The 13,693-nt window shown below is 34.7% G+C and overlaps 1 long non-coding RNA gene across 1 annotated transcript in view; it reads left to right on the forward strand.

The window, feature by feature from the left end:
• The window catches only part of LOC129532264 (uncharacterized), a 271,054-nt gene that overhangs the window by 70,867 nt on the left and 186,494 nt on the right, over nucleotides 1–13,693 (forward strand). The gene's annotated exons all lie outside the window — the stretch shown is intronic.

The raw sequence follows: 13,693 nt of genomic DNA on the forward strand, positions 1-13,693 counted from the left end.
ATGACACTGAAATGAGCTGCTAACAGGGCTCAGAAAGAACCTGACAGGCACCATGATTGATCTATTATTGGCCTAGGTGACATTATTGGATTTCAGAAATTTGAATTAAAAATTTCACCTAAAGAAAAAGAATAAGTTTGATTTCAGGCAGATAATTTAGTATAGTCATTATTTTAAAAAACTTGCTGAAGTGAGGCAGTGTCTACACAGTAGGTAGGCTTTGGTAAATATTTTAAATATTGTGATTTTTACCTGCAATATATTTGTATACTGCAATGCCTTTGTACACCACTGTTATATTTTAAATATACCATTTTAAGTTATTTTCGTTTGTGTGAATAATGTTGAATATCTGATTTCGTAGTTAACCTGGCCAGAGGCTTTGTATTAATTGAACTTTTCAAAAAATCATCTTCTGGTTTTGTTGACTTCTCTATTGATTTCCCATTTTTATTTCATTTATTTCTACTCTAATTTTAATTTATTTTCCTATGCTTACTTTGGATTTAATTTGCTTTTGTTCTAGTTTTCTAAGGTGATTAATTTTTTTAATTTTAATAAGTTTTTGGGAAACAGGTGGTGTTTGGCTACATGAATAAATTCTTTATTGGCGATTTCTGAGATTTTGGTGAACCCATCACCCAAGCAGCATACACTGTACCCAATATCTGTGTAGTGTTTTATCCCTCAACCTCCTCGCACCCTTTCCCCCAAAATCCCCAAAGTCTGTTATATCATTCTTATGCCTTTGCATCATCATAGTTTAGCTCCCACTTATGAGTGAGAACATATGATGTTTGGTTTTCCATTCCTGAGTTGCTTCACTTAGAATAATGGTATCCAATTCCAAGGTTGCTCAAATGTCATTATTTTGTTCCTTTGTATGGCTGAGTAGTATTTCATTATATATATATATATATATATATTTTATATATATACACACATATATTGATATCACATTTTCTTTATCCACTGTTGATTGATGGCATTTGGGCTGGTTCCATATGTTTGCAATTGTGAATTGTGCTGCTATAAACATGTATGTACAAGTATCATTTTTGAATAATGACTTATTTACCTATGGGTAGATACCCAGGAGTAGGATTGCTGAATCCAATGATAGATCTACTTTCAATTCTTTAAGGAATCTCCACACAGTTTCCCATAGTGGTTGTACTAGTTTACATCCCCACTAACAGTGTAAAAGTGTTCCGTTTTCATCAGATCCATGCCAATATCTATTTTTTTTATTTTTTGATTATGACAATTCTTGCAGAAGTGAGGTGGTATCGCATTGTGATTCTGATTTGCATTTCCCTGATAATTGGTGATGTTGAGCATTTTTCGTGTGTTTGTTGACCATTTGTATATCTTCTTTTGAGAATTATCTATTCATGTCCTTAGCCCACTTTTTGATGCAGTCGTTTGTTTTTTTTCTTGCTGATTTACTTGAGTTCCTTGTAGATTCTGAATATTAGTCCTTTGACTGATGCACAGGTTGTGTATATTTTCTCCCACTCTGTGGGTTGCCTGTTTACTCTGCTGATCATTTCTTCTGCTGTGCGGAAGCTTTTTAGTTTAATCAATTCCCATCTATTCATCTTTGTTTTTGTTGTGTTTGGTTTTGGGTTCTTGGTCATGAAGTGTTTTCTTAAGTCAATGTCTAGAAGGGTTTTTCCAATGTTATCTTCTAGAATTTTTATGGTTTCAAGTCTTAGATTTAAATCTTTGATCCATCTTAATTTGATTTTTTTATAAGGTGAGAGGTGAGGATTCAGTTTCATTCTTCTACATGTGGCTTGCCAATTATCCCGGCAACCATTTGTTGAATAGGGTTCCTTTCCCTATTTTATGTTTTTGTTTGCTTTGTCAAAGATCAGTTGACTGTAAGTATTTGGGTTTATTTCTGTGTTCTCTATTCTGTTCCATTGGTCTATATGCCTGTTTTTATACCAGTACCATGCCGTTTTGGTGACTATGGCCTGATAGTATAGTTTGAAATTAGGTAATGTAATGTCTCCAGATTTGTTCTTTTTCCTTAGTCTTGCTTTGGCCCTGTGGGCTTTTTTTGGTTCCATATGAATTTTAGGATTGTTTTTTCTAATTCTGTGAAGAATGATGGTGCTATTTTGATGGGAATTGCGTTAAATTTGTGGATTGCTTTTGGCAGTATGGTCATTTTCACAATATTGATTCTACCCATCCATGAGCGTGGTATGTATTTCCATTTGTTTGTGTTGTCTATGATTTCTGTCAGCAGTGTTTTGCAGTTTTCCTTATAGAGGTCTATCACCTTCTTGGTTAAGTATATTACTAAATTTTTTTGTTGTTATATTTTTGTGGCATTTTGCAGCTATTGTTAAAGGGGTTGAGTTCTTGATTTGATTCTCAGCTTGGTTGCTGTTGGTGTATTTCAGCGCTACTGATTTGCGTACATTAATTTTGTATCCTGAAACTTTACTGAATTCATTTACCAGTTTTAGAAGCATTTTGGATGAGTCTTTAAGGTTTTCTAGGTATAAGATCATATCATCAGCAAACAAGAACACTTTGACTTCCTTTTTACTGATTTGGATGCCCTTTATTTTTCTTTTGTCTGATTGCTCTGGCTAGGACTTCTAGTACTATGTTGAATACAAGTGGTGAAAGTGGGCATCTTTGTCTTATTCCAATTCTCACGGGGAATGCTTTCAACTTTTCCCCATTAGGTATAATGTTGGCTGTGAGTTTGTTATAGATAAGGTGATTAATTTTAAATATTTCTTTTCTAATAAATGTATTCAATGCTATAAATTTCTCTCTAAGCACTGCTTTCGACACATCCCACAAACTTTGTAAGTTGTATTTTCATTTTCATTTAGTTCAAAATACTTATTTTGTTGTTGTTGAGATTTCTTCTTTAATCCACGTGTTCTTTAATAGTGTGTTCTTTAATCATAAGACAGTCAGTAGATGTCAATTATATCCAGTTAATTGACAGTGCTGTTGTGTTTACTCTTTTTTCTGTCTGCTTGATATGTCCATTTTTGATAGAGGGGTGTTGAAGTTACCAACTATGATAGTGGACTCATGTTTTTCTCCTTGCAGTTCTATTAGATGTTGCCTCATGTTTTTTGATGCTCCATTGTTAGGCATCTATACATTAAGGATTGTCATGTCTTTATAAGGAACTGACCCCTTTATCATTATGTAATACCCATCTTTAGCCCTGATAACTTTCTTTGCTCTGAAGTCTAGTCTGTTTAAAATTAATATAGCTGTTCCCATTTTAAAAATTAGCATCAGCATAGTATATCTTTCAGTATGTGCTCCTATAGTCAATGCATGTTCCTTGTAGGCAACATGCAAGTGGGAAGGTTTTTTTAAATCCATTTTTACAATCTTTGCCTTTTAACTGATATATTTAGAACATTGATGTTTAAAGTAACTAATGATTTAGTTGAATTAATACCTATCATATTTGTTAGTTTTATATTTGTTTCCCTTTTTCTTTGTTCTTAGTTTGTCTTCCACTATTTTACTGCCTTTCGTGGCTTTAATTGAGCATTTTGTATGATTCCATTTTCTCTCCCTTATTATTAGCATATCAGTTATGCTTCTTTTTTACATTTCTCAGTGGTTGCACTAGAGTTTCCAAGATACATTTATAACTAATTCAAATCCATGTTCAAACAACATTATACCAGTTCACAGGTAGTGTGTGAGTACCTTAAAATAATAAAATAATCATAATTCTTCCCTCCTTGTCACTTTTATCATTGCTATCATTCACTAATATATAAGCATATATAAGTGCTTATATATAAGCACTCATAAAATAACATAATAGTAGCGTCAATATATTTTATTACATAATCACATGTGTAATAAAATGTATATATGTAATATATATGAAATTTTTGTATATATTATATATAAAAGCATATGTAATGAAATACGTTGTTGCTACTATTTTGAGCACACTTCTATTTGTAGATCAATTAAGAATAAGAAAAATATTTTTTCTTTGTGACCCCAGGTGTCATGGATAAAAGATCTATGGATATAATTTTCAAGTCAGTGCAAGGGTATTTTTTCTAACACCGAAGTGATATTAGAGTGGACTGAATTCTCTTGGGAAGTATTTAACTCCTAATTCTGGAGCTATTCCAGTGCTTGATAAACCACTCAGTGAAGATACTCTCAAATGAGTTCTTAGTATTTTTGTGTTAAACAGAAAATTTTCCAGTGTTAGGATAATTGGCAGGGATGGAAGGACTCAAAATTGCACTAATTGTATTATTCATAAAGAATAATGGAGTCACCACCAAAGAATAACACAGTGTCTGAAAGGCATCCACGGATATCACTGTCTTCATTTGTTGAGTCTTCATCATCAGGTTACTGTTTTAATAGAGCTATTTACTTCCTTGGGTGCCCTCTCAGTTATTCACTCAGATATGTTATCATAAGTTCAGATAAATAAAATATTTTCAGAATCATCTTGAAATTTCACTATACCTATTATTTGCAACAAATGTTATTCCAGTTTCCGTTTGACTCTTTTAGCTTAATGTTCTGTGTAACAGCCATTGCTGTTAATATACGTATTTGGGGCAAAAAATACAATATCCTTTGTGATATCCCTTGGATTGTAATATCTGACCTTTGACCCCACATGTTTTAATTATGCAACTAATTATCATGTAATAAAGGAAATACAACTTCAAGATGGTAGCTTTGTATTTTATATTTAAAATCTTAGAAAGTTTTATTATTGATAAATAAAAGGATTCAAAATAATCCTGAAGTATAATGACGTTAAACATATAGTTTAGAACTAGATTAACAAAATAATACCATTTGCATAGGTAGGGTGTCTGATATGCTTCTAAATTAATTTGATTTGTATATTCTTGAAAACTCCCACAAGTTATTTGCATGTACTAAATAGATGTTGCTTTTTATTCTGAAAGAATGAGAATGAAGATAAAACATAGGTTCATACATTGGTCAACATGCAGAAAAACCAATATTGATTATTTTTACAGTTCATTACATCATTAACATATTGGGATTTCCCTTTTACTACAGACAATAATATATTTCACTATGCATGTTTATTGAAATATGTTTTAAATAGATATGCATAACAAAGTATATATTAGTTCAAGCAGATGTTTAGGGTCATAACCGTCAAGAAATTTGAGCTGCCCAGGCGTGTGGCAAAATCAGAGTTACTAATTATTGTTTTATTGTTTCTGCATTTCAGTCACAGAGCCTGGCAGATTGCAAGTATACTGTTACTCTGTAGGAGGTATAAAATGTTCATGATGTTATCTTGGGCGAGGCCTCCAGCCTGGAAGATCAGCATAACTCTGAGTTGCTAATCTGGCCAGTTCAGTCTTTGTTTTTATAGAGAAAATCAAAGATATATCAATTGATGCTAGTTGCAAATTATAGAAATGTTGTGATTAGTATTTTTGAAAGTCTTATATTAACAACACTTCATTAGTTGAAAATTCTTCTCCTAGGCTCCAGTTACTATCTTCCCAGCTTAAATCCAGAAAACAACAGCAGTGTCTTTGCCAGCTACCTCACATTTGGAGAATTGAACACTGTAGCTCAGCTTGAGGAAAGATGATAGCATTGGAACTGATTTCACTTTCTGAGCCTTTTTTTGAGGGTATTTACTAATAATACTTCTGAAATGTAAAATCTGTGGGTTAGCATCACCCTCTGATGCAAGAAACCTGGAGTTTACTGGCTAGCTAGCAAATGCAAAATTAGACAATTTTGCTGGGAGCTAAATATACACGGTTAAGTGTGTTTGACTATTATATGGCTGCAGAAAGTTCCACATGCCAATTTATTTGCTTATGGTGTTTTGGAAAATGGAATCCTTTAGAGAAAGAGAAAGAGAACACACCAACTTTCAACTCCATTGATTTTAATTAAGCTAACTGTAGATTGGCAAGCACTGCAAAATTCACAAACCTGATGAGACAAAAGAGATTACACAATAGGTACAGGAACTAATGGCTAGTCCTTAATTATCTGAAACTGACAAGACAATGACCTGTCAAATTAATGGAAATTATCTTCCATAAAGCCTTGGTGGAATGGCAGCATAATATTGAACTTCAGAATAAAAGAAGCCTGGACCAAAAAGAAGTTCCTTGCCCTTAAAAATGAGCATACCATAATAGACACAGACATGGGAAGATGCTCATGATGTATTAAGTAGAAAAAAAAAAAGAAAATAATATAGTCAGCCTGTTCCCGTTTTGGTAAAATTGAAATACACCAAACCACTTTCACCTGTTCTACCAACATAGGATGTGTACCTGGTCACTCCTGTTTTGTTTTATTGTATATATATGTATTTTTTTTCAATTAATCATTGGAAAACCCCATTTTCTCTTCTGGGAAAAAAATCTAATACTGTCTCTAGGTCCTTCTGCCAAACCCAGTGAGACAGATTCCAGATGTCAATGCCATTGCTTATCAATATCACATAGTATCACTGTCAGATGCACATCATGAAAAACTTCATGCCTGTCTGCTGCTACTGGGATACCCTTGCTGGTAGAAGCCTGTGCCAGAGTGGTGCTCATGAGGTATCAAGGATATAGCCCATTTTACATCATACTCCCATGTTCCATCCTTATTCCACTAAACAATCATGGAGCTAGTAAGGCTCTGTTTGGATGAGTTACTGCAAGCTAATTTTAGTAGGACAAATAATGCATACAGTAAACTAGAGAATATTTGCTTGAAAATATTATGGTGACTTGTCCTTATTTTAGACTCACCTCGTAAGTAGTAACTAAAAAGTAAATGAATGAATGAACTAGTAAATGAATGAATGCAAGCTGTCTGGACCAGCTTGGTAATAAATATCCTGAAGTTCATCTTTCCATTTTTAAAAAGTCACCCAACTTATGTTTGATAAATATAAACAAACTTTTTTATGTCATCATTTTAAATGCTTTAGGAAATGCTTTCATTTCCTTTCGTTTTGTCCCATGTTCATATCTTTCATGCTTTGCTTATCTTTTGGAAGTGTCTGTCCAACTAGAGCTCTTCCAAAAAGATACTTGGCAAGGACATCTTCCGCTCCCAGGTATAAAAGTGAGTCAAACACCATTATTATTTTTATCCTTCAGGAAAAACCTTCTGTGAAAATCCTGATTGCATTTCCTTTTATAAGATTCTGTCTCATATTTATTAACTGAAAGGTTTGGGTCAAATCAGCCACATGTACTCTCTGTAGTTTATCAGCAGAAGGATTCTTTGAAAGATTAAATTGCACAGGGCTGACTTCTAAAGTGCAGTGAAAAAAATAAAAAAGCCACTTGGTAAAAATGCTAAAACTGTTATTTTCTTGGGAAATGTTGTAGAATTTTAGCAAATTAACATGTTACATTTAAACCCATTTGTACTTGAGACTGGATTGTTTATAGATGCTTGAAAGAACCATTATTTGTGTGTACAGATAAGCAAATTGAAAAACATAATTACTCATAACCGTGTTTTATGTTTTCCAGAATCTTAAAGAAGTCAAAAATATCAGTGAAATCAAGCATGGAGAAATATTGCATTATTAATAGTATACTGAAAAATAAATAAGATTTTTGAATTTCTTTATAAATCATTTTTAGTTATCATAATCCTTCAAGCATCAATTCACTGTGTTTTAAAATGCACATTTATTATCTCTGTATGTGATTTTTCACATCTTTCATTTTTTTCTCTATATTTATGTTTGGGGAAGAATGTGGAATATAGAATGCAGACATGATGTCTCTGAAATACATGTCTCCTCTCCCAAAGACATAGTCACATTTTATAGTTAAATTTTGGTTTGAAAGTTCTAATTTCTCTTCCATTAACCTTTCTGATTCCAAATGCTACCAGTCTCTGTGGCCAAAAGAATGATACACCATCTTTCTCCATCCCCAACAACAGAAAGCTCAGTTTCATCTTCCATTTTCCCCAGCTTTTCCACCTCATACCACTCAGAAAGTCCTGGATTTTATTTTCTTTTGAGTTTCTTGAATAGGTTTACCATTTCTCCATTTCTGATTCCTGAGTCCTTTCATTAGTCTCTTTTTATTATTATTATTATTATTATACTTTAAGTTCTAGGGTACATGTACACAACGTGCAGGTTTGTTACATATGTATACATGTGCCATGTTGGTGTGCTGCACCCATTAACTCGTCATTTATATTAGATATTTCTCCTAATGCTCTCCCTCCCCCCTCCTCTGACCCCACTACAGACCCCAGTGTGTGATGTTCCCCTTCCTGTGTCCAAGTGTTCTTATTGTTCAATTCCCACCTATGAGTGAGAACATGCAGTGTTTCGTTTTTTGTTCTTGTGATAGTTTGCTGAGAATGATGGTTTCCAGCTTCATCCATGTCCCTACAAAGGACATGAACTCATCCTTTTTTATGGCTGCATAGTATTCAATGGTGTATATGTGCCACCTTTTCTTAATCCAGTCTATCATTGATGGACATTTGGGTTGGTTCCAAGTCTTTGCTATTGTGAATAAACATACGTGTGCATGTGCCTTTATAGCAGTATGATTTATAATCTTTTGGGTATATACCCAGTAAAGGGATGGCTGGGTCAAATGGTATTTCTAGTTCTAGATCCTTGAGGAATCGCCACACTGTCTTCCACAATGGTTGAACTAGTTTACAGTCCCACCAACAGTGTAAAAGTGTTCCTATTTCTCCACATCCTCTCCAGCACCTCTTGTTTCCTGACTTTTTAATGATCGCCATTCTAACTGGTGTGAGATGGTATCTTATTGTGGTTTTGATTTGCATTTCTCTGATGGCCAGTGATGATGAGCATTTTTTCATATGTCTGTTGGCTGCATAAATGTCTTCTTTTGAGAAGTGTCTGTTCATATCCTTCACCCACTTTTTGATGGGGTTGTTTGTTTTTTTCTTGTAAATTTGTTTGAGTTCATTGTAGATTCTGGATATTAGCCCTTTGTCAGATGAGTAGATTGCAAAAATGTTCTCCCATTCTGTAGGTTGCCTGTTCGCTCTGATGGTAGTTTCTTTTGCTTTGCAGAAGCTCTTTAGTTTAATTAGATCCCATTTGTCAATTTTGGCTTTTGTTGCCATTGCTTTTGGTGTTTTAGGCATGAAGTCCTTGCCCATTCCTATATCCTGAATGGTATTGCCTAGGTTTTCTTCTAGGGTTTTTATGGCTTTAGGTGTAACATGTAAGTCTTTAATCCATCTTGAATTAATTTTTGTATAAGGTGTAAGGAAGGGATCCAGTTTCAGCTTTCTACATATGGCTAGCCAGTTTCCCCAGCACCATTTATTAAATAGGGAATCCTTTCCCCATTGCTTGTTTTTGTCAGGTTTGTCAAAGATCAGAGGTTGTAGATGTGTGGTATTATTTCTGAGGGCTCTGTTCTGTTCCATTGGTCTATATCTCTGTTTTGGTACCAGTACCATGCTGTTTTGGTTACTATGCCTTGTAGTATAGTTTGAAGTCAGGTAGTGTGATGCCTCCAGCTTTGTTCTTTCGGCTTAGGATTGACTTGGCAATATGGGCTCTTTTTTGGTTCCATATGAACTTTAAAGTAGTTTTTTCCAATTCTGTGAAGAAAGTCATTGGTAGCTTGATGGGGATGGCATTGAACCTACAAATTACCTTGGGCAGTATGGCCATTTTCATGATATTGATCTTCCTATCCATGATCATGGAATGTTCTTCCATTTGTTTGTGGCTTCTTTTATTTCATTGAGCAGTGGTTTGTAGTTCTCCTTGAAGAGGTCCTTCACATCCCTTGTAAGTTGGATTCCTAGGTATTTTATTCTCTTTGAAGCAATTGTGAATGGGAGTTCACTCATGCTTTGGCTCTCAGTTTGTCTGTTATTGGTGTATGAAAATACTTGTGATTTTTGCACATTGATTTTGTATCCTGAGACTTTGCTGAAGTTGCTTATCAGCTTAAGGAGATTTTGGGCTGAGACAATGCGGTTTTCTAAATACACAATCATGTCATCTGCAAACAGGGACAATTTGACTTCCTCTTTTCCTAATTGAATACCCTTTATGTCTTTCTCCTGCCTGATTGCCCTGGCCAGAACTTCCAACACTATGTAGAATAGGAGTGGTGAGAGAGGGCATCCCTGTCTTGTGCCAGTTTTCACCGGGATTGCTTCCAGTTTTTGCTCATTCAGTATGATATTGGCTGTGGGTTTGTCATAAATAGCTCTTACTATTTTGAGTTACGTCCCATCAATACCTAATTTATTGAGAGTTTTTAGCATGAAGTGTTGTTGAATGACTTCTTATATTGCAGGTTAATCAGGAATATATAATCAGCCAGCCTAGAACATGACTCCATGTCTTGCCTATGTTAGACTCTCAGCCTGGAAACCTATCTACTTAAAACTTGTCTTCTTATCTCACACCCTTAGCTAGGAAGTTTTCTAACTTCTAGGTAGAGCTGGTTCCTCCCTCTTCCAGGCATCTTTACACCTTGTACTAGGCAATGAACTGTTCAACAAGACGGCCCACTTGTTTTCTACTTTTCTATTCTGCAGAATCTATTGTAGAGCCTTGCTCATACTGGGACTAAAAATACATTTAAAAAATAAAATTAAGCACACTTATTTTCCGTAGGAATTTTTGAGTCATTGGTTCCCTGAATAGCCCTACTCCCCTACTCCCCTTTTCTATTTTGAAGAAGTACGTATAGTTTTCCAAAATGTTCTTGTTTGACCAATGCGATCAGTTCATTTAGTCAAAGCATTTGCACTGTTTCTAACTTTTCTACCTTAAGAAGCATACTTTTGCTCAAGCAGAGCGTTTAGTGCATGTCTCCTTTAATGGATTCCTGCTAAGAGCTAACAACTGGATTATTGAATCTTCTCCTTCAGAACCACTCTTTGACTTATTACAAGATTATTTTTCTCAGTTACATTTGATTCTTTATAGGTACCATTTTCTGCCCCTGGCCTTGTTTAAAATTGAATTGTGATGGCTCTTCCCCTGACTTATCTTTTAAAGCTATTATCATTTACTTCATTTTTTTTAGGCCTTTACTGGAAAATTTCTGGCTGTAACACTTTCTTATAATTTCTATTTCTATTCCAGGTTTCTGCTTAAGCACAGTGTTGCATTAATAAGGGTCAGGCAAAGTTTCAACAGCATTTAATCTTACACTTTAAATTTTTGTTCACGTTTTATGGTCTTGACACATTTACTATGATAAAGGGAAATCATTAATTCACTAAGAAACGTGTAAAAACTATAGTTTTGTTTTTGATTAATTTCCACATTCATCATTACTTTGCTACTAATTTACCATGCATTGAAGAGACTGAGGGTGCAAAACATGATTTTTTTTCTTTGTTTAAAAAGAACTGTCTTAGAAACCAAATGAGGCTAAAAATGTACCTGTGTTTTGGCTGTCAAAAGGGAGAAGATTACTTCTTCTTGAACGTGTTTTCTGTCTCATCCTCATGTTTCCTTTATTTATACCAAATACGCCATACCATTCTCTACTTTTTTTTTTTGAAGTAAAAGAAAGCTATAGCCATAGCCACTGTCATATTAACTCTGAAAATAGGTTTTTTCCTTTATGAAGAGGAAAGAAATCTTAATTTCCCTTTGGCTTATGGAAGAAAATCATCTAAAATTTTATAATGCCAGCTACATCTTGAACATTTTTGAATACTGTTGTTATGAAACAAAATCATACTTGAGCCTAGAGGTCAAATATCTCACCAATATTGGCAGCAGGCAATTGAATAATGATTTTTTGTTTTTGTTTTGCACTTGGATAATTGATACTAAAGTGGTAGTGACTACTAAAATTAATGAAAAGGAATCTATAGTTTTTACACTATAACTAGGCCAAATTGGGAAGGTATCAAAATTATAGTTATAAAATGAGACTGAAAGTTTAAAACAGATCACTACCTATGACGCACACAATTGCAAGCCCTTTTTCATAGATCAGTCAATGAAGTCTTTGCAAAAACCCAAAGAGGGTTATTTTGGATTTTAGGGGAGGAGAAAACTGAGACTCATAAAGTTAAATAAACTCTTCTCCTTTACTGTATTGTTTTATTAAATATAGATTTTTATTCTTATTTTTAACAACACAAGTATTTGTAGAAAAATTTAGAGAATGCAGAATAAGCAAGAGAAAAATAAACACAATGTATTGCTATCCCCCCAGTTTTCTTAACTGTGTATTATGCATTTTTGTGTAACCTGCTTTTTTGCTTTAAAATGTCATGACCTTTTCCAACCATAAGTATGTTATTTTTCATATGTCAGTTTTAATGGCTATAATATTCTCCTCAGTGTTTTTGAGGGTCTTTGACAGCACTCAGTAAGTAGCACCTGTCTTTTCTGCCCAATTCAATTGAAAAATAGACAGCAAGTGGAGAACCAGAATATCACCCTATTCCTAATTAAGGCACAATTGGCAGGCACAGCTTACAATGAGAGAAAAAATTGGCTTGCTCACTGCATCCCTTGGAAGTTTGTTGAGCTGTGAGAAGAACCCACTTCAGGGAAAGCTTAAAGCCAGGGAGCAGGAAATCCCTGCCCTGCACTGGCCCTGGCTAGAGGAAGGAGGAAAAGAAGCAACTTCTCCAAGCAGAGAAACTTTGATCATGTCTACCCAATACCTGTAACACACCAACCGCTGTAAAGCTGGTGGTCCTCTGCTCTGGGGATGAGGAAGTGGTGGAAAAGGAAGCCAGGCAGACTGCGGAGGATGCCACAAAACAAAGGTGAGGAAGGAGGCATTCCCCTGTGACATATGAAGTTCCTATTACTCATTTAATCAATCCCCTATTGTTGTACACTTAGGTTGTTTCAAAACAACAATGAAATTGAACGCATTTGTAATTAATTATTGTGTACATTATAGAAATTTTCTTTAAATGAAACTATAAGTAAAATTCCTGGGACAATGTTTTTAACATGTTTAAAGCTTTTGATGCATTTTACCACATTTTACTCAGGAAAGTTTTGTCAATTTACATTACCACTCAGTAATGTATAACCTCATTTATTTTTAATAAGTGTATTTGAACCCAGGAAAGTTGGCTCTGGAGCCCAAATTATTAATCTTAACAAAATCCTGCTAGTTACTAAATAAAAAAAAAACTGTAAAATTCCTGAAATTTCTCTGACTCCATAAACTTTCAATGGATAATTTCTGTATCTGTCCATACTGCCTGGGAGTGGAGAATTATAATGGTCATGAAAGTGGCCTTTGGCCTTGGACTTCTCCTGGCTTTGAATTCTGAATTTGCTCTTAACTAGAGCTGTGGCAAGTTATCATAGATGTTCAAGCAACTCTGCTCCTCACAGTGCTAATAAAGACATGTGCAAGACTGGGTAATTCATAAAGAAAGAGGTTTAATTAACTGTTTGGCATGACTGGGGAGGCCTCAGGAAACTTACAATCATGGCAGAAGGTGAAGGAAGCACATCCTTATTCACATGGCAGCAGCAAGGAGAAGTGCCGAGCAAAAGGGGAAAAAGCACCACTCACCATCAGGAGAACAGGACATGGGAAACCTCCCCCCTGATTCAATTATCTCCCACTGGGTTCCTCCCATGACGTGTGGATTATGGGAACTACAATTCAACATGAGATTTGGGTGGGGACACAGCCAACTCATATCAGCATCCACCACATCA

Source organism: Gorilla gorilla, chromosome 2 (assembly GCF_029281585.2).
Source record: "Gorilla gorilla gorilla isolate KB3781 chromosome 2, NHGRI_mGorGor1-v2.1_pri, whole genome shotgun sequence".
NCBI lineage: Eukaryota > Metazoa > Chordata > Mammalia > Primates > Hominidae > Gorilla > Gorilla gorilla.